Below are 21,196 nucleotides of genomic sequence, written 5' to 3'. Positions count from 1 at the left end.
CTGAGGAACACAGGGTTGCTGGGTCAGGAAGCAAAAATGCTGCAAGTGGATCACTAGGAGTCATAGTGAGTGGTGCCACTCTTTGGTTCCTGGATCCATGAATCCTGGCTATTTGGAGAAATAGTAGTTGTCTCCAGAGGATAGCAGGACTTTACTCCAAAATCCCAAGAGTCTGCACTGTGATTCACCGATAGGGGCCTGCCAAAGACTCCACACTACATCTCTATCTACACCTGACACCTCTAGCACCATTGAGTCAGCTGGATCATACGGTCCCCGTGGCAAAGCAGCTTTCACATCAGCCTCAACCTGTTGAAGAGTCTTTTCTTGTTCTGGGCCACACTCAAAATTGAAGGCTTTTTGTGTCACTTGATAAATAGGTCGAAGTAGAACACCCAAGTGAGGGATATGTTTCCTCCAAAATCCGAAGAGGCCCACTAGGTTTTGCGCCTCCTGTTAGTTGCCAGGGCTGGGGGGTGCGGTGGGTGCAGATGCAATGGCTTATTCTTCACTTTAGTAGGAGTGTCTCGACATGTCCCACTTCACTGGACACCACTCCCCACTCTAGACATTTTACTGAGGTGGAGAGTGCCTCAATCTTCACTGGGTTGATTTCTTACCCGCTTACATGTAGCTGTTGTATCAATTAATTTAGGGTCTTTGATACATATTCCTTAGTGGGTCCAATCAGCATAATGTCATCACTATAATGGACTAGTGTGCCATTTCATGGAAGAGACAGGTGGTCAACGTCCTTTCGTACTAAATTATGGCACAGAACAGAAGAGTTGATGTACATCTGGGGGAGAGTTGTGAAAATGTATTGTTGCCCCTGCCAGCTGAAGGCAAACTGCTTCTGGTGGTCCTTCGAGACTGGTATTGAGAATAAGACACTGGCCACATTAATAGCTGCATATCAAGCATCAGGAGAAGTATTTATTTGTTCAATCAATGAAATAACATCTGGGACATCAGCTGCAATTGGAGTCACCACCTGGTTAAGTTTATGATCATCCACTGTCATTCTCCAAAATCCATCTGTGTTTTTTTAATAGACCAAATAGGAGAGTTAAATGAGGATGTGGTAAGAATCACCAGTCCTGCATCCTTCAAGTCTTTGATGGTGGCACTGATCGCTGCAATCCCTCCAGGAATGTGATAGTGCTTTTGGTTTACTGTTTTCCTAGGCAATGGCAGTTCTAATGGTGTCTACTTGGCTTTTTCTACTATAATAGACCTTATTCTACATTTTAGGGATCCAATATGGGAGTTCTGCCAGTTACTAAGTATGTCTATTCCAATGATGCATTCTAGACCTGGGGAAATAATGACAGGATGGGTTTGGGGGCTCACTGGGCCCATGGTGAGGCATTCCCGATCTAAAACTCCATTGATAACTAGACCTCCATATGCCCCTATTCTGACTTGCGGGCCCTCAAAACATTTTGGGTCTCCTGGAATTACTGTCAATTCAGAGCCAGTGTTTAGTAATCCCCCCAAAGTTTGATTATTTCTTTTCCCACACTCAACAGTCACTCTTGTGAAAGGCCACAGGTCCTCTGGGACAAGCCTAGAAGAAAGACTAACTGTATAAACCTTCCGTGATGTAGCAAGGTCTTTCTTCAAAGGGACCTGGCCTCCCCTTCATTCAAGGGGTTGTGGATCTGTAAACTGGCTCAGGTCTGGGAATTGAGGTGTCGTGACTCTATTCTGCTGTTCACCTGATCTAACATTCTTCTGCCTGTGTAGATCACGTATTTGGTAGGTTTCCCATCTATTTCACTCCTGGGGACACCGTGGTTAAGTAGCCAATGCCTTAAGTCCACATGAAACAGGTTGCTCTGATTACTACAGAAACCTTGCTGTCCATTACGATAACCATGTCCATGCTGTCTCTGTTGATTCAGTGCTGACACCTGCCCTCTACCAACATGGGGCCCATCAGCCCATTGTAGACAGATATTGGAGTTCAGTTAGGGCAGTTCGCACTGTTAATACTGGTGCATATAAAACAGCCGTCCCAGGAGTCTTCAGAGATACTGGGCCCACTTCACAAATTTGTTCCTATGGCTGTGGTGAAGGGTATCTCCTCAGGACACTCCCTTTGAGTCTGTAGGATTATTCTGATAGATCTATTCCAACACACCCATTTCCCTAAACTTTTGGACGGCTTCTTCTACAGTGTACCAAGGAAGGTCAGGTACTTCAAGTTGGTCTACTCTAGGCCATCTGGCAGCCCATGATTCAGTGAACTAACCAAATAAGCCAATTATAGTCTTTCTTAACCCTTGTTGCTGGGACACTGAAAAAATAATCTTTGCTTAGGGGTCCCATATCAAGGAACTCAGGCTGATCTAATGTTACATTCCCTGCACCGGTATCCCACATCCTTAGTGATCATTCCCAGGGATATTGCTCAGGCTTCTGCTTGTATGTGTTAGAAAACTCGAGCAAATCTTAGTGAATATAGCGCACTTCTTCCCAAGTCATCATCTGAACCTCACCTTTAGGAACTTTCTGAGACTTAATTCTAGTTACAGGTCGGTGGTGGGGGTGTTTTCTGGGGACTCTCAGCAATATCTTGTAAGGCATCTCCTCCGGGCAATGCTCCAGACACAGCCCGACCTGGCATTGCAGCTTGAATAGTTTGGTCAATCTGCTTAAGTGTGAGTTGTTTCACTGATAGTAGATTAATCCCCTCAGGTGGGAGGGGTGGATCTATTGACTGGGGTGGCTCAATTGACTCTGGAGGCTCAATATCCCCCTCTTCTGGATTATAAATCCATATATTCCTGTCCCATGTTTCAGAGTCCCAATTCTTTCCGATGAATGCCCATACTTTAATATCAGACTCTGTCCTAGACCTGCAATTCAGCTGACGCTGTAATTCAGCTACTCGTATAATGAGACTCTGGATTGGGTTTTCGGCAATGTCAGCTCTATTACTAGAGGAGAGAAGACTCCTTTGTAGCGCATGCAGAAGCTTTTAGTTTGCTATTTGGCACTTGAGACTTGCTTCTGAGGTTCTGAGATTATCCCTTTCCTTGATACATTTTCTATTGTGAGGAGGACCAGCCAGCCAGCTTCCCTGTACTTCTCATCCTGAAAAAACTGCTGGAAAATATCAAACACACGATCACCCAGAGACTCTCCTCTCACCAGCACTTCATTTATTGGTGATGATACTGTGGATATTAACTTTGCTACTTCACACCATGGATTAATATCACCCACTCTAGTAATATATATGAGAAGAAATATAACAGCTCATTAGTCCACACAGCAGTACAGAGGGTTCAGTTCAACTCACTTCTGTGGAACAGTTAATATACTGGAAGTCCTTCAACTCACCTGGGCTGCCAGGGGCAAGGTCAAGGAAGAAGACAGCAGAGTCCTCCTTCAGGCAAGGCAAGCAGAGTCTGCACAGAGGCATCAAGTAGCAGAATGGACCACCAACAGTCATTAGCTTGGGAGCTTAGAGAAACAGACTTGGTTGGGACATTGAGCACAAGCAATGCAAGGCAGCAGGATCCACCAGCCTCACTCAAGCTATGTATACACCAGCAACGTGATGAAGCAAGTCTTGAAGGAGACTCAAATTCTACTCACATGATCCATGGGGTTGACCTCGCCCACAGGTAGTGTAGCTCACAGGTTGAGGCACAAAACTAGCTAAAGCAGCAGCATGCTCCAGCATGCTCCAATCACCAGAGAGGAAGAGAGAAGCGGGGCAGTATTTACAGAGCCATTGATGTCTTTGCCCTCCAATCAAACTGCAACCTAATTAATCCTACATGTTCCTATTGGCCAAGTTGGCACAATAAACCTACCTATCACAGAAGATGAATGGGACGGTGCTCTAGTTCTTGTTATTTCCACAGTAATGATTGCAGAGTAATGTCATGGAGTCAGCTTTTGATTTGCATGAAGGATGCATTGAGAGTCAGCTCCAGCTTGGAAGAAACTGAATCCCACAGTGTGAAAACGACCCTTTCAATTTGACCAATGTTTGGAGACATTCTTATTGGGTAGAACAAGGGACCTGAGATTCACTACTCAGGTAGCAAAACTTAGATCACCGCAAAGCAAGACGTCTTGAAATGGGCCTCCTCCAGCAGGAGAGTGATGGACTTGTGGCAATCTGTGTCATAGATTGGCAAGCTAGTCATGACAAGGATACAAGACAGGCGGCAGAGCCATTGGTGGTAAGCCATAATGACCTGAGGACATTTGTGCAGGAGCTTCTGATAAGTGCCAGCTCAGGGTTTGCCTTAGAGACATTGTTTCTGCCTCCTTAACTTTATCCTGAAGGGGAAATGTTTATTTAATATAGGATGGAAGGAACTCTATTGGCATGGAGGTTATACGTTGGGCTGTGATCTGCAAGGTCAGCAGTTCGAAAGCACCAGCCCATCCTTGGGGGAAAGAGGAGGTTTTCTATTCCTGTTCACAGTTACAGGTTCAGAAACTCACAAGGCCAGTTCCAACTTGTCCTAAAGGGTTGCTATGAGTTGGCATCAACTTGATGGCAATGAGTTTGTCTGATTTCTTTTTTTTCTGCCGATTATATCGGCCAAGAAGGTGGCTGCAACTCGGGTGACTGCAGAACTAACAAAAGGGAGTCATACTCAGATCTCAGGCTAGCAAGTCCAGATTTGACCAGTTGCATCCATTTGAAATTCCCTTACCTCTTATCTTCCTATGGTAAGATGAAGAAAATGGGCCCAGAAGCAGGAAGTTTTCCAGATATAATGGATGAAGGGATGGTCCTCTAGTGCCTTTATTTCTTGTACATTATTTCCTCAATAAAGTATAAGGGGAGGCCATTAGCTGACAGTATGTGTGGATATTCTGACTATTGGAGATGTGGATATTAGAGGTACAAGAAAGGAAATAATGTCTTTTGAAAGGACAGAAATTAAATTTAGTATTAGTAGGGTTTCAAGTATGGGTAAATGCCTGTTAAAAGTATATAGTCCTTAAAAAGAAGAAGAAGGAGAAGGATAAGAAGCAGCAGCAGCAGCAGCAGCTATTTAGTCCTAAATTGAAGAATAAGAAGGAGGAGGAGGAGGAGGAGTGGGAGAAGGAGGAAGAGGAAGAGGAGGAATTTAGTCCTAAATTTAAGGTGAAACCATCCAGCACAGCTGGTTGGTTTTCCTCCAACAATGTTTGGTTGGCAAGAGATAAGGCCAGACAGCAGAAAGCAGGGTTCTTTCGAAAACATTGGTGGTTTCATGGTAGAGCGCTTGCATCCTGTGTGGGAGACCTGGGTTGGATGTGTAGCCAGCGCAGTGGAGTCTTACGTATTTTGATGATGCTGATCAGGTTTCAGTTGATCTTCCCAACTAAGACTAGGAAGAAAGATCTGTTGTTCTACTTCTGCACATCAGTTGTCAAAGACACTGTGGATGACAACAGTTCAATGTATAACTGATCGTGAGGGTGGTGCCGCCTTTTGCTTCATCGTGCATGGAATCATTGTGAGCAGTGGACAGAGCCAATGGCAGCGTGCAACAATAGCGGGGTTTCACATCAAGCTTAGGCTGTGCCAGACACGGCCTTCAGAGAGTTAAGGGTTTTTTTGAGTATTAAATTATATTTCATAATATGAGACTGATGATAAAAATACTTCACAAGGTTAATGGGATCAAATGAAATACAGTCGACCCTTGAACAACATTGTGTTGAGCTGGGCAGGCTCGCTTACAAGTGGATTTTTCTGCCACCGCTATTGCAGTAAGCTCAAGTGTTTAAATGAAGTCCCTAGAGGCTTTTCCCCCCCAACCTAGCTATGATGTGTTCTGTATTGTCAGAATATGAAATGTTAGAACCAGAGATGCAGGCGAGATAAGATGAGAGACTGAACACCAGGAGACAGGCTTATTGGAGGTAAACTGAGAGGGACCGCTGACCTGAGTTGAGGTCCCCTCTCTACAGACTCCCAGGGTTTTATAGGATTAGTCGAGGGGGAACATTTGTGGGTGAGGGTGTTTGGTTTTGGCTAATTCTGGGGACCAAGGTCATCTGGTGGGCCGGTGGAGAATTACTGAGCACGATGTTTCTGCAGGCGGGTGTCAGTGCTGGCTGCACAAGATGTCACTGAACAGGATGTTGCTTGGGATGGGGTTTTCTGATTAGGCATATGAGTTATCTTTCACATATGAGTGGGCATTGCCCGGATGGCTAGTGGGGTATTAACAAACTAATAACATGCAAATGGTAATGTGAGCGCATCTGTGTTAGTCTCCAAGGAGAGGTTCCAGATTGGGACACCATACAACTAAGGCAGTAGGTGTTTTGCAGATGCCAGAAATGATCAGAAGAAAAATAAGTCAAAGGAAGATAATTTTGATTTCTGGTATCTTGAGCACAGATTTTAGGAACCCTGGACAAATACATCCAGTCTGTGCTTTGTAGGTCCATGATTGCTCAGGCAGAGGGAGAATGTGATAAGACTTGTAAATTTCAAATTATATTCCATTGTATCTAATAAAGAGATTTCAGAATTTGAGAAAACATGTTTCTGTTGCGAACGGAATAGAGCACCATGCCAGAAAAAAAAAAAAGACGATAATAAGGAATTGGAGTAGATGGTAGCTTTGTCTAAAGAAAAGCACAATTGTAGCAAAAAATAATCATCCTGAAGAGTATTTCCCTTGATCTTCAGAATGCATTAATTTTTTGATAGAACTGAGAAAAAGAGATTATCTTAGATAGCAAAATGCTAGCACTGTTTGCACATTTGTCTCAATTTCTTCTTAATTGTCTTATGTTAATATGTGCTTACATTGATTAGGTGCTTCTAGGGTTTACATTAACTGCATCCAAAGTAATTTGGTTTTTGTCCCTGCTTCCTGAGATGTAACTCAGACCGTCTCCTGCAAAAAAAAAAAAAGAGAGAGAAAATTCACTCTGTGATGTTTCACTTCATTGAGCTGATTCAGTCTATTAGGATTCAATCTATTATGACTACATGTTGAAGCCCCAGTTAGGGTTGTGGACTTGGAAGCTCCATGGACTTCCTGCTTGGTGATAGACATGGACGCATGAAACACAGTAGTGCCCCATTTTGGGCATAGAAACTACATGGGGACTCTGGTAGACCTGCACAGAAACTAAGTCTATAGTCTCTACATAGAAACTCTATAGACTCTGGATAGAGACTCTACATGGAGCCCTCTGGTAGACCTCACCCTCTGTGTCTCTTCTTTATACTGGACCTATTTGCTGTAATAAACTAATCACAACTAATCACTCTTAGGCACCACCCACCCATCTGTCAGAGGAGGCTTAATGCTTACCATTTAGTCTCCTCTTGAGTTCGAGCAAAGTATTGAATCCAAGAAAATAGTGGTAGCCAGCTGGTGAAGAAGTGAGGGACTGGAGACTCAAGAGTTTATAACTACCATCCCGAGGAGGGGCCGGGCGGGGGCACGTGGGTTTGTAGTGAGCTGGTCAGAAATGAGGTCGTTGGGAGAGCCCCCAAGCTTGTGGCTGGTACCTGAGGTCGTGGACCATTTGTTAATGTGATCGGCGGTGTCCTTTAACTTGTGAGGAGGTCTGCCTTGGTGGTTAGGGTCAGAGGAAGAAGTTCTGCTGGTGACCGAACAGAAGTAGAATGGAAATAACAAGATGATCTGGATTGATCCGTGGCATACTTCGTGATAAGGAAAGTATGATGTGGCATTTTCCCACTCTGTGGTGTCAGAAAAATGGGATTATATATATATATATATATATATATATATATATTTTTTTTTTTCATGCCAGGCTCATTCCTGTAAAAGTCAGAGACAATGTGTCTATAGACCTGTAGGAAGGGGCTTCAAAAAATTCATGGGAAAATTCCATGACCTCTTACTTCCATTTTTTTCACGAGCAAGTTGAAGCCTCCTCGTCTGTGATGAAAACACGGGCTCAAAGCAAAGGAGGCCATTTAATACCACCGTTTGATGTTGCTGTGACCACCTCCCCTGCCTCCAGTTAAGCCTCTTCTTTCCGAGGGCAGCACATGCATCCTCACATAGGGTCACCCTTGTGCAGGGTCTTGCTCAATAGCCCCAAGCCTCCATACCCACAGCTAGATATTTAGCTCTGGGATGAGTGCTCACATAGTGTAGGCGGTGGAACCCTCCCTCTTTGTCCAAAATTTGAGTCATGCTTCAGAGTCAGAATGCTTGCCATATTACCCTAGCTCTAATTAATAATTTCCCTGAATTAATGTAAAGAGGGACTGGGCTGGCTTAGCAGATTGGTCAAGCAATGGTATGAGGGAAGGTTCTGGGAAGCCAGAGGTGGCTGAGGCAGGTGTTCAGAGCAGCAGGAGCCCAAACCTGGGTGACGTGAAGGTTGTCAGAATGATTGAACATCACAGCCCAGGGAAATCGCCAAGGTGAAACCCGAAGAGTGCAAACGTTTCCATCACGCCTGGGACTGGAAGTTGAGAATCATCTCAACAACTCAACTCAACTCACTACTATTGAGTCAATTCTGACTCAAAGGGACCCTAGAGAAAGTAATGATAAACCAGAGACAGGAGAGGCCCAAAGAGTAGGACCCAAGCCCAAGGTGTAGCTCCGAGGCTTGCTCTTTGTCAGCAAGACCAGACAACCAGACTCTCTGGTTTTGCTCAAGTGCAGCAGAGTCTAGTGCATTAAAAACCCATGAAGTGTGTGAGTCCATGAGCAACATTCGTGCTTCTGAGCAAGTGCTTCCTGTGCCATGGGAGCAGAGCCGGAGGCTGCCTGGCTGCCAGAATGGAAAGCAGGGACCAAAGACTCTATTAAAGAATCTGACCCACAGGGGAGAAATGCATAACATAATTTCAAATTGGAGTAGAATCCAGAATTTCTACAGCCAGTAAGACTGTTGAACCCACAAAACTATTGCCAGGAGTTAAACTTTAAGCTTTAATCCAAAAATACCCCCAGAAGTCTGAAAACCAAACAATAGTTTAGCAGATAATGTGGGCCTTGTTTATGCTCTAATACAAATGATCTATCTCAGAACAAACTGACAATAGCAAATTGTGGTAGATACATAATCTGGTGTCAACTTGTGAAGCTGTGGAGTCTAGCCTGTCAATCAGGTCGCAGCCTGATGACCTTATTTGGAAGCTCCACAGAGATAAATAACTCACTGGAGACCAGATACACACAGACTCTCTGCTTACTCTCTGTGAGACATTCCTGTTAACAAGCTACGTGGAGCTACGCTGATGGAGCCAGAGCTTGGGAGCTGGAGGAGCCACGTGGAGACCCACACCAGCTCTGAGATGCTTCCACTGCCACTGGATCCACAGATTTTCCACCCACTGGCCTGTGATCTTCCTGCATTTGGCATCATTGCATGGCCATGTGAGTCTAAAGAAGAATTTAGAAGGACTAGTATTGACATATAGGGCAATATTGGACTTATGGACTTGATCTGAACTGGACTAGAATGTTTCCTTAATGTACAATTGCTCTTTGGTATGAAACTCTTAACAGTGTCTATGAATTTATGTCTCTAGTCAACCCAGACTCACACACAAATAAAAAAATTAAGTAGAAAATTGAGGAACACACGAGCCTATGTTAGTGGCAGAGGAACTGCTCTGAAAAAGGGAAGTAAAGGTGGTTGCACAGTTTGAAGAGTGTAGTCAATGTCATAGACTGTACATGAAGAAATTGTTCGGTTGGTGTGTGTTCTGCTGTGTATATTGTCAACACCCATAACAACAGAATCCATTAGCACTCATTACCGTGTAGGATTATACACACACAGACTGATTTTCAGAATAAAGGGGAAATGAAGTGTGGAAGATCTTTTAGATGCGATCCGGGATGTTTGTCGGGAACAGAGGTTCTAGAGAAAGTGTATGAAAGTAAACCAAAAAGGGAAAAATTCTAAACCCAAACTCTGTAATAAAACAAAGTGGCTCTGATGAGCTAGATTCAGATTATTCCAGATTTTAATCGAAATAACAGCAGGACATTTTACCAGCAGGGAAATTGTAAAGCAGAAGAAATGAGATTAATAAGCTATAATATAATCAAGAGTTCAGTTATGTTAAGTGGGTTTATAATTCTTGCGTTGCCTGAAATGAAGTTTGATTGACTGGATTTCTCGGAATCTAACACCACATTTGAGTAATTTTATTTGACCTTTTTAAGGATTATTACTTTGTGCCATTTCCTTGTTGAATTTTATCTGTAATTATGTTACTCCATGTTGTGATTGCTAAGTCTCTTGGGACACTTTCAAAACCCTATCTAATTATAGTTTACCTAAACACAATAAATTTGGTTAGCCAATTCTCTTGCATTTTCATTAAATATTAATGAGGACACTCAGATAACATGATTTTAAATACAGTAAAATCTCAATGAACAGAGATTAGATTCTTCTGGTTAATTAAATCTTATAATTAGTTGGGGGTTAATCAGACAAGCCTTTGGTTTCAATTCTTCCTGTTGATTCTCCCCCACCCCCACCCCCCCGAGTATTGTATTTTTTTTCTTTCTGATAGGCTCCAGAATGGTGAATTATAATTTTGAAGTACCCTGGGTTCAAGTAACATTTGCTAATTTATCCGTTTGTTCAAATTCATTGGGGGCCTGCCGGGGTCCCTGGGTAGTGCAATGGTTAGCTTACTCGAGCTGCTAGCTGAATGCTTGGTGGCTCAGCTTCAGCAGTGTCTCCAGACAGAGAGAGGCCTTGCAATCACCAAATCCCAAAACCAGACCCACTGCCATCGAGCCAATTTTGACTGCTAGCAACCTTACAGCAACTTACCTTACAGAGTAGAACTGCCCCTGTGGGTATCTGAGACTGTGAATCTTTACGGAAACGGAGAACCTCATCATTTGCTTAAGCAGCAGCTAGTGGTTTCGTACTGGTGACTTTGAGGTTAAAAAGCAGCCTCTGCAAAGCTTTCACAGTTCTACTCGGACACACATGGGGTCACAATGAACTGGAGCTCACTGTAACTGGTCAAATGGGAAGAGGCAATCAAAGAAACAGTCGAGAGGGACTCAGGGGCAATCTTTTGGACATGACTTTTTGAGCAGAGCCTGATATTTTAAAATAAGCATCTTCTTATGAAACATGGCTCATAAGGGGTAGGGGGAGAAGTCTTGATTGAGAGTGAGATTCTGCTGTGCTTCATATTAATTGAGTTTCTCTGTTTCCAAATTTTGAACGTCCTTATTATTCTATGATAAGGCCCTTTGCCTCATTCCACCTTGATAAAATTTCCCCAATAAGATGCGACATTCCACTTGCTACTTTTACTTAATCATAACATAGATTTTTTTTGTCCTTTTATTTCATCTTTAGAATTCCACCAAATTTGGGGGTCATGATTTCTGAAAGACTTGCTTCAATGATCTTATTGCCACTGACATGAACCCCAGAAGTCAATACAAACAGCCTGTATCCGATAGACAAACATCCACTTGTTCTGAATGCCAAGTCAATAAATTAGGGTTTTGTTCACTGCTCAGATGTGTTCAGTGACCGATCTGGGGAGTGTTGGGGTTTTTAGAGTATATGATTTCCCTGGGGGGCTCCACATTGATTTCCCCCAGTTGGCATCCAGCCTTGGCTCCAGTTTTCACTGGTTCACTTCCTCTTTGCTCTGAGGACCAGAAATTGATCGCACTACCCTGTTAATGTTTGTTCATTGTGTTTTGTTGCATCTTTTAAAGAAAACAACATAAAACCCTCTATGGGAGGTTCATTGTTCTTGACCCAAATGCTTCTGTGGAAATGAGTGTGAAAAATGAATCTATGAACGTTTCGCTGTCGACTTATGTGTTGTAAAGGAGTTTCCAATCTCAGCTACCTAAAGTTATTTTAATTCGGTATTTACGGGGAAGAATATTTAAATTTCTCACAGGTATTGGGTGTTATGCAGTGTACAGTCCCTGGGTGTCCAGGTGGTTAATGCACTCAGTTTTCAGCCTAAGAATTGAAAGTTCAAGTACACACAAAGAGGTCTCTTGCTGCACCACTGAGAGTGGCATCGCCCAGGAGCTCAACTGGGAGCCGGAAGCCAGGCATTGTTTTAAGAAAATGGCAGACAAGCCAGACAAGGGAGAAATTGCCAGCTTCGATAAGGTCACGTTGAAGAAAACAGAGACACAGGAGAAGAACACCCTGTTAACCAAAGAGACCATTGAGCAGGAGAAGCAGAGTGAACTCTCCCAATTCTGGTGATTCTGCCCCTCCCTCACCTACCAGACTGATGTGGATGAAGAGCCACCGGCAAGCCGGACACGAGTGACCAGCTGCCCTGTGACCCCACCAGCCGCCAGGTCTCCTAAAGGACTGCCAAATTCTCTGGATTATCAAATTGTTTGTATGATTAATGAAAATAAAACACACCTTGTGGCATTTAAAAAAAAAGTACAATCAGCGATACTGCAGTCCATACCTGTTTTACATGATAGCTAGAGATGCTACAGATGCGGGAGTAGAACTGCGGCTTCATCAGAAGGCTTTCCAAGACACATTTCACGAGGCTTCTGTTTTGCAGGTTCTGGTGGGTGGCTCTGGTGCTGGGTCTGCATGGCTGCACCTACCATGGATGGGCTCGCGAGGGCCCTTCGCAGCAGGGTCCCAGACAGAACGAGCATCTGACTCAGGAAGCAATTATGGCAAACGTTCCCAGCAACGCCAGTCTCCTTTTATATTCATTTCTCTGAATACTGTTTAAAATTTTAAGTCCCCTTATTAGTGGCACTGTGACCTAGCTCATTTTCGTTAAGCATCTTCTGGATTGTTTCACGGTGTTTCCCTTCTGGCTGTAAGACCGCCCTGTTCTCCAGAAGAACGTGGACCAAGACCTGGTTTTTCAAGTGAGGTCGATAGACATCACCTGAGTGCTCTGGGGGCCTTGTGGGCCAAGCACTGGGTGAGGTTGGTGGTTCAAACCCACCAACCGGTACTTAAGAGAACGAAGAGTAGGCAGTCTGAGAAACCCTACAGCGTCAGGTAAGCTGGAATAGCCTCCATGGTAGTGGGTTTGTATGTTTGTCTGTTTGTGGGCTGAGAGCTCATCAGGAATGCAGAGCTTGAGGCTTCAATCCAGATGTACTGAATCAGAATCTGCATTTTCATCCGCTTCTGAGGTGTTTTCAAGGGCCCATTGCAATTGGAGAAATACTACTTCAAGAAGCAAGTCAAGACAACACAGTGGCCTTTGTAAGGACTGTTGTGTGCCTTCAAGTGCAGTTAAACTCAGCAATCGTATAGGACAGTGGCTCTCAACCTTCCTCATGCCATGACCCTTTCATACAGTTCCTCAGGTGGGAGTGACCCCCCAACTATAACATTATTTTCCTTGCTACTTCATAACTGTCATTTTGTTACTATTATGAATCGGGTGACCCCTGAGAAAGGGTCGTTCGACCCCCAAAAGGGTCATGACCCACAGGTTGAGAACCGCTGCTACTGGACCAAGTAAAACTGCTCTATTGTGCTTTTCAAGGCTGTAAGGACCTACTACTGAGAAATACTGCTGATGATCAGCAGTCGGTGCCAGGCGCTGCCCTGAGCATTTTCAGGCACACTCTCTCTTACAAACTGCTTCAAATCTGAGGAAGATGTAGAGCACTATCCCCACTGTGCACATGAAGAATATGGAAGCTTAGGGGGCTTAAGCCCCTCGCTTACAGTAAAGCATCGAGTGAGTAATGAAATAGGGATTTGAACTATTGTCGGTCTGCTATGGCCGCTTGCCCCGGTCTACATCTGTGCACCTGAAGTGGAGGCTCGCATGGCCGTTAGATGCTGAGCAAGCTTTGTTGTGCTAGGAATAAAGGCCTGGCATCTACTTCTAAAAATTAGCCACCCAAATCCCTCTGGGTCACAATCGTTTGATCGGCAACTGCTCATGAGGACGTTGCAGCACTTGACAACACTTCATTCTGTTGTGTGATGGTGTAACCATCGGTGATGGGGGCGGGAGGCGAGGCGTTCGGTACCGGTCTAACTCCATGGCAGTGAGCAGCACACAATAAAGCTAACAGCATACTCATTGTCCCATTCCAAAATGTCGTACTCCTCCTTCACAGTGGTAAATGACACATTTTCATAAAGAGGTGACATCATGTCTTATCCACACAGGGCAGCGAACACTTCTGCACGATTTTATGTAGCTCGCTAAAGGAGGAAATTTGTAAGGTGTTGGCATCAGTGCAGCGGAGAATCCGAAGAAGAGACACGTGCACAGCTCAGGAATGATGAGATGCAAGTGCAAGTGGAGCGTTTTCCCACGGGGGTGGGGCCAGGAGCTACAGTTGTCTTCCAACCAGAATATCTTTATGCCAGAATTCTGTTTCCTTGCTACCAGTTGTCTAAGGAGGCCTGGTGGTGGAGTGGTTTTCAAGTTCGGTTGCTAACTGCCAGGTCTTCAATAGGAACCCACCGGCCACTCCGTGGGCAAAAGAGCTTTTCTGCTTCCTCCGAGATCTAAACAGAAGTCCTGGTGGTCTAGTGGTTATGTGTTGGGCTGCAGTCTGCAAAGTCAGCTGTTCAAATCTTCTCTGAGAAAGAAAGACGAGGCTTTCTATTCCAGCCTTGGAAACCCAGAGGGACAGCTCCGTCCTCTCCTACACAGTCACCATGAGATCAGAATTGACTCAGTGGCAATGAGTGTGAGTTTCTAAAGACCTAATGTCGCAGCCACCCTGAGGGACAGTTTGCTCTGTCCTCCTAGGGCCACTCTCAGTGGAAATGCATCGATGCCATGAGTCTGGTTTGGGTTTTGACTTAACATTTTTCTGCAGTTTACAGAATTGTAGAACAACTCCCACAGAATCAGATTCAGAGAACCTGGGGGAACCCCCAAAGCCTGCTGCTATCCAGTCAAGAAGTGCTCCCCAGGGTGATGGATACTATAGCTCTTTACAGAAGCAAACTGTCTCATCTTCCTCCCCAGGAGGGGCTGGTGGGTTTCAACTGCTGACCTTGAAGTTAGCATCTCATTACGTTCCCACCAAGACTCGAAGCTGGAAGCAGTAGGGTGTCATAGACAATGACTAGTCAGATGTTTCCCCGTAAGAGGGAAATAGGATAGTAGGGGCTTGGGAGTACAGATATATGGGAGGAGTTCAAAAAAATCTGGAAACATTACATTCTGTTTTATTTACTTTTTTTCTACACACTTTTTGAGACCCCCCCTTGTATTAATCTCTGCATTCAAACCTCAATTCCACTTCTAACTGGCAAAGTGACTTTGGGTATGTGATGTAGTCTGGCAGGACTTCATTTCCCCTTTGTGTGAAATGGATATAGCGTTGCTCCTGTTTATCCATTGTAGCGAGTATATAATACGACATATGGAAAAATGTTTAAAACAGTACTTGACCCCTAATAATCATCCAATATGTGCTATTATGACCTTCATTTTGTTGGTCTCACAGAAAACATTTTTCACTTTCTGCCACATCGTTGTTTGGCCTGGTTCTCTCTCTTTTTCTTTTTATTGTGAATTGGGTGACCGTTCACCGAGTAGATAATCATTTATCCACTCAATAATTCATACATGTTTTGTTTCATCTCATTGAGTGCAGTCCCCACCATGAAATATCTAGTATCCCATTTCCTCCTTGTGTTTTCTGTTTTCCTTCCTCCTTCTTTCTAAGCCTTCTGAACTTTGCCTTTAGGTGAAGGCTGACATTTTGATCCCACATGTTTGATTATTCTGAGGTCTGCATACCTGCCCAGTGTTACTGGTCCCATAGATTTGTCTGCTGTTTAGCTAAATATTGAACCATGGCGGCAAGTTGATTTGCAAACCTATCGCGTGAGTAAAGGCCAGTCTGAGGTGTTTCATTTGTATACCCGACTTCTTTTTTTATTCATGATTTTGAGTTTTGTTTTTGCTTTTTAAAATGGTCTTATTCACATATAATTCACATATCCTACAATTTAACTGCTCAGTCATTTTAAGAGGAGTTGGTGATATCACCACCACAATCAACTTCAGAAGGTTTTAGCCGCACATTCCTCCACAGCCTTCCCTGCCCTGCACCTAGATAATTATGAAGTCACTGTTTTCATAGATTTACCGGTCCTGGGTTTCATATACAGAAAACCATACACACACAACAGGAAGCAACCAAACAAAAGACAAACACAACTTCAACAACACTGACCAAACAAAATCATGAAAAATCTCCATAAAAAAGAAAGCGGGGAGTATTAAAAGCTGGACAACTTTACAATGAGTCAAAAGGGAGAGCGAAGATAAGGTGTTTGATTTTAACCTAACTACATCTGCCATAGTTGACTTTCCCATGCTCTCTGTTTAATAGCCAGGCTAGTCACGTCTGTTACCTGTGGTCCTCGGGGAGTCACCAGAGGCTTAATTGATGTGGGGACCCTGCAAATGGATTTTGGGCTTCCACTGTCATCTATAACCTCCTTCTGCAAACCTGAGATTCACAATTCAAGCTTTGATGCCCTTTCCAATTTAGATTACTTACAATCCTTGGAGCACACAGGCTGGTGTGTTTCTTCCATGTGGACTTAGTTGATGCCTCACTTAGATGGCTACTTGTTTTAAGATAAGATTTTAAGACCCTAGATGCTATTCTTTCTGATAGCCAGGCACCATCTGGTTTCTGCACGTTGCTTATAACACCCATATCTTCAGTGATCTCTTCATGTGGGTGAGTATCCAGTAAGGCCAGGTCATGAGAACTAGTTGTTCTTACATTGTGTATAGAATTAAGTGAGACCCCAAATCCATTCATATACTATGGTTTATTTATGTCTGTAGTTTACTTTGGATACATCATTATCATTTTATGATAGAGAAAATAACAAATCTTCTCCCTAGGGCATAAAGTAATTCTGTTGATAGAGTCACTAACTTAGTCAATGGTATAGAATTTAAACACCGTTGTTAAAATGAAATTATGCATATATAGACCAGTTTTCAGACTGAAACATATGAATTGTTGACTTGTACCGATTAAACGCAAAGTGACTGGATACTATTTACACAAACAATGGGGGTTGGTGATAAGGCAAAACTTTTAAGAACACTCATTTACAGAGACAGAACCATGCCTACCAGGCTATTACATAGCACACAAAAAAACAAAAAAAAATTAAAATAATAAATATACGGTAGTTCCGGGCCTCCATTGCTTAGGTACCTTCAGAGTAAGAGATCCGAAACAAATCCAGCTACTGCCAATGCCATCACCTTGGGATAGCTGTCATCTGCTTCTTCTCACACGAGGGCATTCCAGTCCAAGGGTGTATGTCCGTTCCTTAAATCTACTACAGGTGAATTTGAGGGAAAGCCCAGTTCACTCAGTGGGCTTTCCACATCACATCCTTCTGGTGTGGTCTATAAAGGATGTTGTGCTGCTCGAAAGGACAGGATCTAAAATCCCCGTTGTCTATAGCACAAGCCCTGGGTCACCCAGGCCTGGATAGAAACAAGGTAAGAAGTGTCCAATGAGGAACATAGTACTGGGCACCCTAGGGTCTCATAAGTCTTGCTAAGTGTTTGTTTTTCCCCTATAGGGCGTTGCTCCACTGGTTTAGCAACCCACAGACTTGCAGTCACCATCTCTAAGACACACATGCGCGCTTCCCTGCAGTTTGTCTTGAATTTCCAGTAAGGTTCACCCCTCACACTTGCATGAGTGTCTCTTGATTTGGGATGACTTAGCACAGTGGTTCTCAACCTCCCTAATGCCGTGACCCTTTCATACAGTTCCTCATGTGGTGGTGACCCCCAACCACAAAATTATTTTTGATGCTACTTCATCACTGTCATTTTGCTACTGGTATGAATCAGGCGACCCCTGGGAAAGGGTCTTTGGATCACCAAAGGGGTTGCAACCCACAGTTTGAAACCCACCGCCTTAGCACAATGTTGTATGGCTACGGAATGGTTGCTAAAAAAAAAGGTCTTCTTCCTCTCCTCTCATTTTGGGAAATTGACCCTTGCTGAGGTGAGGTCTCCTCCATCAAAGTGGTTTTTAAGATTTTCACATAAAGGAGTGACGTGTGGTTGAAAGGTACTGGGAAGATCTCTACCTCATTGCTTGGGAGACTGGGTTAGATATACTTCTGTCTTCACATGTTTTCTGTACCCCAAAACGTTCTTCACATATAGTCAGGGTATATTTGAATCTTAACACCCATGGGTGTGATATTAGTATTAAAAACAAATCCATTGCACCCAAGGCTTTCAACGTCAAAGCATAAAAAGGCAACATCAAAGCAATCTTGGTTGCTCAGAGTAAGAAAATCGTGTAGGTCTGGGTTAAAAAACCACGGAAATACTGCAGTGTAGACAAAAGCCACCTTGGTCCACCACTTCTTAACTGGCCTTAGCACCCAAAGGTCTTACATTCATGGAGCGGTGAAATGAGAGATAGAGGCGCCGTTTGCAGAAGAGTGAGAATCGCTTATGTCCACATTGTATGAAGGCTTCCTTTGATAGTACAGTGATGGGCAACGACGTGGTTAAAGGTCTGGGGGAAATTTGTGATTACCTCGATTGGTCCGATACCTAGATCACCCCTTTCTGCGCCCATGGGAGCTGTTTGAGAACTCTGTAAGTTCTCTGGCTGGTACAGAGGATTTGTGCCAGACCACCATTGCCTAAAGCGGTGGTACTGCCCCTTGAGAGCTGGGCTGCTCCGGCAGGGATGCCAAAACAGATAGCTAGCTACACCTTATCCTGGATTATGGGCTATCGTTCAAAATCTTTTCATTGCCATGGGATGACGAGTATTTCTTTTTTCTGACAAGGGGGTTATTAAATAAAGTTGGGAACCTGTGAGCTACACTGGTAGTGGAATGGTTGGAAGTTGGAACCCATCCGTGGCATTGTGGAAGGAAGGCCCGTAAAGATTGTAGCTAAGGAAACTGGAAGGAACATAACACAGTCCTACTCCATAACACAGGGTGTGACCGTGCGTTAAGAGTCATCAGACTTGGGTTAAGTCGTATGTAACTTAACTGAGAGCAATGCATAATATTTATTGTCTATAAGGGCAAAATTTGTCCCATATGATAGATAATCAATTGACTTCCCAGCCTTCTATGCCCAATCATTTGTTCACATTTGCACATATTCCTGATCGATAAAGTACACCTAATTCTTTTATTCTCTTTTAACTGGTTATAACATCTGTCTGGTGCTGCCTTATGAGAAAAATTAAATCTTTAACAAGTTCATTTTGCATCTGCATGAGGGTCATGATTTTAAATTTTGAAAATTATCTTTCAATAATGATTGGGGACCAGGAGTGCACGATGGGAACTGACTTAATAGGAGACTTCTAGGTAATGAATCTTTGTCAAGCATAGCCTAACGCAGATAAAAACCAAGGAAGCAGAAATTCTTCTCAGAAATTCTTGTTAAAAGTCGCCTGCAGTATTCATGGAGAAGAGGGAACTTTTACATAGTCACCTGAAAAAGTTTCCATACTTTAAAATTAAATGGCACCTACCCAAACCCAGATTGGTGGTTTATTGAAACGGATGCAACCACAGCTTTCCATCTGCAAACTTTGGCTTATTGGTGTGTTTATTTGCTGACTGACTGCTTCAACGCACCAGGGAATCTCACTGATTCACTGCCGTACCTTTAAAAAAAAAGAGTCAATGCCACGTAGGTGATCTGATTCATAATCTCGGGTGTGGCAGAGTAGACTGTGTTGCACAGGTTTTTCACTGGCAGTTTTGTTTTTTTTCTGAAAGGGGCTCTTGAAGGCACCTCCTGTCTTCTCTTAGTTAGCTACAGAGAAGCGGTGAGTGAGTGCATATTCACCTGTGCCTCTGGGGGAGGACACCGTGTCTTTAGGAACCTCCTTGCTTCCTGGTCCAGGATACGTGCTGCGCAGAGAACTACCGAATGGCTGAACAGAAGGGCAGGCTGGATCTGCCCCTCTCATCTATAGACACCGAGTCTTAATTTGGGGAGCCCTGGTGGCATAGTGGTTACATATTGGGCTGCAGACAATGAGATCAGCAGTTTGAACTCATCCACTGCTCGTCAAGAGAAAGATGAGGGCGCTTTCTGCTCCGGTAAAGGTGTACAGCCTTCGAAACCCAAATGGGGCAGTTCTACTGTGTCTTATGAGGTTGCCATGAGTCTGAATTGACTCAATGACAATGAGTTTGGGTTTGCAGAGCCTTGATTTTTTAAATTAGACGTGATTGGGCCCTGGTGGTGTAATGGTTACACATTGGGCTGTGATCTACATGGTCAGCCGTCAAAACCCTTTTTTGGTGTGTGTGATTAATTGGTATGCTTTAATTATGTTCAATTTGTAACAGTGAAAATACACCCTGCATGGCACATATTTACATTGCAACACATAACAGTAGCAAAATGACAGTTATGAAGTAGCAATGAAAATAATTTTATGACCTGATGCTAGGGGCTCAAGTGGAGAGCAAATGCCCTGAGAATGATGAGGGCAATGAATGCACAAATGCGCTCCACACAATCGATGCATGTATGGATTACGACAAGAGCTGCACAAGCTCCCAACAAAGCGATCAAAACAATAAAAAAGAAAATAATTTTACGGTTGGGGGTCACCACAACATGAGGCATTGCAATGGGTTCGTGGCATTAGGAAGGTTCAGAATCATCGCTATACATAATAGGCTCCCGTGTTTATTGGTCTTAATGCATATCCCCTTCACAAGAAAACCGAAAGCATAATCACACCCTTGCTGGCAAGTGAAAACATATGCCCTGTAGCCCATGATGTAGGATAAAGTATTACAAAAGTTTACTGCCATTGGTCGAAGCCCACTAATAGAAAGCATACAAGGTGGGAGAGTAGACTGGCCCTAAGGCCGTCAAAACTCTTAGCTGCTCGGCTGGAGGAAGGCTGGCAGTTCTATGACTGCACACGGTTACAGCCTTGGAAACCAAGAGGGAGTCACTACGAGTCAGCATCGATTCGATGGCAGCGAGTTAGAGAGAACAATAGGATTTGTCATTCAAAGGTAGACTGTTCTTAACCCAACTCACAAGAGGATGATTTATAAACCAGAATATTTATCAGTGGAAGAGAAGAATCAAACTATCCTGTGGGCTTCCAGGCTTATTTTCCTCCCTCAAAGAAACAAAAGGGATGCCTTGTACTTAGACGTTTGCCATACCAGCGTGGAGTAGGAAACCAGTGGAGAGGTCTGGGGGGGGAGGGGTGACCCCAAC

The 21,196-nt window shown here is 43.8% G+C and overlaps 1 protein-coding gene and 1 pseudogene across 1 annotated transcript in view; both read left to right on the top strand.

The window, feature by feature from the left end:
• ST8SIA6 (ST8 alpha-N-acetyl-neuraminide alpha-2,8-sialyltransferase 6) overlaps positions 1–21,196 on the top strand; it is a 177,178-nt gene that overhangs the window by 61,886 nt on the left and 94,096 nt on the right. The window lies entirely within an intron of this gene.
• Positions 12,058–12,201, top strand: LOC142450593 (thymosin beta-10 pseudogene; annotated as a pseudogene).

This window comes from Tenrec ecaudatus, chromosome 6, assembly GCF_050624435.1.
Source record: "Tenrec ecaudatus isolate mTenEca1 chromosome 6, mTenEca1.hap1, whole genome shotgun sequence".
Taxonomy (NCBI): domain Eukaryota; kingdom Metazoa; phylum Chordata; class Mammalia; order Afrosoricida; family Tenrecidae; genus Tenrec; species Tenrec ecaudatus.
Note: the sequence above shows the minus strand (reverse complement) of the source record. Positions and strands in the feature narration are given on the sequence as shown.